Genomic DNA, 4,497 nt, shown 5'->3' on the forward strand with positions numbered 1-4,497 from the left:
GGGTTCCAAAAAGAACACAGTTTAATGTGACAGGCAGTTAACACCGCACAGACACTTACTCACTACTCTCTGTCTCAGATGGATCAGGGAGAGAACTGTGGGGGGAAAGAAAAGTAAAATCCATGGATTGACATGTGGGCAACTTAATAGAACAGAAAAGGAAGGGAAAATAATAATAGTAGTAATAATAATAGTAATAATAATAGTAATAATAATAGAATTCAAATACAGAAAAAAAGTGATGCACAATGGAATTCCCCACCCACCAACAGATGTCCAGCAAGCTCTGAAGCAGCAGCTCCCAGCCAGTTTTCCTCCTAGTTTATATACAGAGCATGACACCATATGGTAAAGAATATCCCTTTGGCCAGTTTGGCTTAGCTATACCAGCTGTGTCTGCTCCCTGCTCCTTGTGCCCTCCAGCCAATTTACTGGTAGGGTGGTGTGAGACACAGTGAAGTCTTTGACTCGGTGTAAACACTGCTTAGCAAAAAGTGAAACATCACTGTGTTATTAACATTATTCTCATCCTAAATCCAAAATACATTCCTGTAGCATCTACCAGGAAGAAAATCAACTTTGTCCCAGTTGAAACCTGGACACAGTACAACAGAGCTAAACTCAGTAAACAGTGCCAAAATAGAACTGTTTAACTCCAGTGGATTTAGATCACACCCACACAGTGATGTATGACTTCTTCTTACCTCCTGAAAATATGTCAGATGCGGTCCAATTCAGCACAGCCAGATTCCCTATTCTCCAGTCCCATCACAAACTAAGCCCTGGAATGCATGCAGAGGTTCCCTGGAGGCTGCTCTGTTTCAAGTTGACACCGTAGGGTCCCAAAGGTGTCTATTAAATGACAAGGTTTGTGCTTCAAGTTAGAGACCCTGGAAATACTTTTATCATTGTATCAAAATTTGAGTTAATTATGTTAGCTTTCATTAAACTCCCTTAAAAACTATTCTAGCATATTTTGAATATTTTGTAACCTGATTGGCTACACAGATTTTATTTTTTATTCAGTTGAATGTACTTTAACTCAAGAAAATTTTTTACTCTTTGCTAAAAAGTGTTATATTTTCCAACTCACAGCTGTAACATGGTGCTCAGTATCAAAAGTCTTCTATTTCTGGAGTCATAAATGTAGTGAGTGTTTACTTACACTGTGACAGTAATGCCAAAATGAAGCATTCTTGTGGTTTTACTCTAGAAACTCCAGAAGGGGAAGGAAGCAATAATAACAGAGCAGGAACAGGGCTGCCTACTTTAAATGCCTGGCAGTTGTCTAGCAATAGCCCCCACAGTATGTGGGGGAGATTTAGTGTTATGCTGGTGGCAGAACTTTGGTCCTGTTTTCACTTCTCATAATGTGTTCAGGGAGAAGAAATTACTCAAATAAGTAGTTCCCAATCAAATTATTGCCTGAAAAGTTGCGACAGCCTGATTTTTACCGTCTAGTCTTCATGGTTCCCCAAAGGAAATGAATTTGTTAACAGCAGCAAGCTTTAATACATAAGGGCCAATTCTGATTTTGAGAAGTAGAGGGAAAAGAGTTTTTTTACTTTTGTTTTTACTCCATAATATCAACAGAAAGGGTATGAAAAGCATTGCAAGCCATCATTTGCATGTAAAAAAGCCAATGATCTAATTTTCATGTTTATATCCATGCAAGGACATTTATTTCTTACACTCAACAATCTAAAGCTGGAAACTAGTCCAGGTGTGACCTCATAAGTGTTGAGCAGAGGAAAATAATCACTCCTTTCAATGTACAGGCAAAGATTTCGTTTATGGAGTCCAATATGCAATTGTATTCCATCACTGCAGCAGTGCATTGTTGACCCTGAGAAGTCCCAGCTCCTTTTCTGTGGATCTATAGTATGGATTGAAAGAGAGAGTTATGTAAAATTCTTAGTAAACATCTTTGTAAATCTTTGTAAATAACTATGGAGTGTCTGTCCTGTATCTGAAATAATGTCAAAACTCACATGCAAAATATAAGTGTTCATCACAAAACAGCATTGCTGTTTCTCTCTTCTTTTCACTGTTGTGAATTAGGGTATCTGCTGCAGGAGCTGACAATTCTTGGCAGCGTAGAGGATAGGATGCCCTTGTTAAGGGACAGGGATTTCTCGAGATTTCCTGCAGTTTGGCCAAGAAATTTTCTGGTTGCTGTGATTTCTTCCTGATGGGCTTTCAGGATTCCTTAGGTCTTCTGGAGTTTTCTGAGTGTTCCCAAGAGAGTGCTGGGAATCTTCTGGCTATTACATGTTTGCCAGGGAATTTATGGGAGAAATTGTTTTTCGAAAGATTTTATAGAAAATTTTGCTGAGTCTCAGGTAAGAAACTCCTCAACAATTTTAAAGGAGACAATGTTGTAGCAAGAGCCAAGGACTCGATTTAAAAACAAACAAACAAACAAACAAACAAACAAACTTTTAACAAGGTTAGGAAATACTTCAAATATACCCTGTTTTCATGCAACAGCTTCCAAAATCTGCTGAGTTATTGTATTCCTTGAACAGAAATCACAAATGACATTGATTGCAACAATATTAACACCACAGAACTAGGTGTTTTTTATGCATTTTACACAGTTATTTCAGGTTTACATTAGATACAAAGCACTCAGGATAATAAAAAATTAAGAAGTTGAATTATTTGACATATATATTATATATATAATGTAAATTTAAGTAATTAGCAGACATCCAAGCTTACCTCCCACTCTGCTCCCTGCAGCAACTGTATGCATGAGTCAACTCCATATATTACTAGAAGTCATTTGAATTGGTGTTTCTTTAAGGATCCTGAAGGTTATAAGCTAAAAGAAGACCATAAATTTATTGAATCTTTATCCATCAGCATAAATGTCTTAACAGGAACCAAAAAACAAAAAAAAAGATCAGAAGTGAGATGTGTAAGAATTGAAGGAACAAAAATTACTGAGGTCAAAAGAGCTAGCACTTGCAAAGTCAGATTGTGTAAGTGATCATTTTCAGAGTGAATCAGATTTTGAGACAATCTGATCTCTCAGACTTAGGTATCCCGATAAATTTGCAAGACTCCATCTCTGCTAAACTTTACTTACAGGAATGTTGAACACTTCTGGCTTTAGAAGAACAGTTGTGAGAAAGTACTTTGCAGCCCAGGACAGTAAAGTAACTGGGTGGGTAGAAATTCATTGACACCACCGCATTACGAAGAGTAGCTTAAAGAAAGCACAAATGAAACCTGTCTGAAAAGAATAGATTTTAAAAGGACTATTGTTGCCTTTATTCACCAGAAGAAGAAGAAACAGCCAATCAATGAACCAGAAACTGTATATCTGATTGAAATTCTGTGTTGGGTCTCTTCAATAATTCCTTCGAACGATAAAAAGCACCTTAGAGCTGGTGAGTGGAAAAACAATCCTTTGATGTCAATTATTTCTCTTGGATAGATAAGCTTTACTTTTCTAAGAGAAAGGAGAGAGAAGGTAAATTCAGGTTCAAAAGTAAGTGGAGATTGCAACATACTGCTAACTTTTCTAATGATGTGTGACAAATAAAATCAGTATTTTAAAACATTTATGATATTCCTCTGTTAACAGTATAACTATCTTCCTAGATGGTCTGAAATTCAGATATTTATTTGATTAAAATTACAATCAATCTGTTCTACAATACTGTAAATAGTATATTTATTGTTATAATTATGTTTTTGAAAACATAACTTTCTGTCACAATGTAAACCTTGCAGTTAGCTTAATTTCTCCTGAACTATCAAAGTATGTTAACATACTTTGTTAACAGCCAGTCCAGGTTCCAGAATTACATTTGGGGACTATGATAGTCCATTAACAAAGTTTATACATATGCAGAAGTAGACACATACAGGAAAGACTTCAAAACCCTTTTTTCACCACTTTCTATTTAAAAGCAGCTTTTTATTTTTGATGTTATTAAGATGCTTATCCTAAAAGTACTTCTTTGCTTTGAAAATGTGCATGTTAATTTTGAACATTTTAATTTTCAATTATTGGTTTTGAACTTTTTTTTTGTGTAGATGACTAATTACTGTAAAATTAAAACAAACTTGCATTTTTGAGTGAAATAAAATAACTGAGGTTCAGCTTCATTGTTTTTCCTATTTCTTTCTCCTTCATTATACCACAAACCAAAGTAACACCTCAAAATTATTTTTGAAATAATTCAGCTACCCCACAAAATCATATCTCTTTTTACTTTCATTTCAATAAGGATCCATAATATTAGTTGTTTTTTCTCAAAATAGTGCCAGATAATAATTGTACAGTGACACAATACCTTGTGTCTAGCCCCGTTAAAAGGAAGGAAAAAACTGTGGTTGATACTTTTTAAAATAATATACTTGAAATAACAAATTTTAAACCTTATAATTGAAGATGTAGAAAACACTTAATTTCTTAATGTCCTTTCAATACTTTATATTTTAGGATTTTACTAAGCTAGTTAAATATAGAACTTGCTTTGG

General features: G+C 35.0%; 1 long non-coding RNA gene across 1 annotated transcript; it reads right to left on the reverse strand.

The window, feature by feature from the left end:
- Positions 1–484: 484 nt before the first annotated feature.
- On the reverse strand, positions 485–3,710 carry LOC146438473 (uncharacterized). The gene is made up of 3 exons (XR_014851788.1): positions 3,095–3,710; positions 2,725–2,827; positions 485–1,876 (listed from the first exon to the last, which is right to left on the reverse strand). It is a non-coding gene; the product is annotated as an uncharacterized LOC146438473 (long non-coding RNA).
- Positions 3,711–4,497: the final 787 nt, after the last annotated feature.

Source organism: Lichenostomus cassidix, chromosome 4, assembly GCF_008360975.1.
Source record: "Lichenostomus cassidix isolate B80296 chromosome 4, HeHo_3.0, whole genome shotgun sequence".
Lineage (NCBI taxonomy): Eukaryota > Metazoa > Chordata > Aves > Passeriformes > Meliphagidae > Lichenostomus > Lichenostomus cassidix.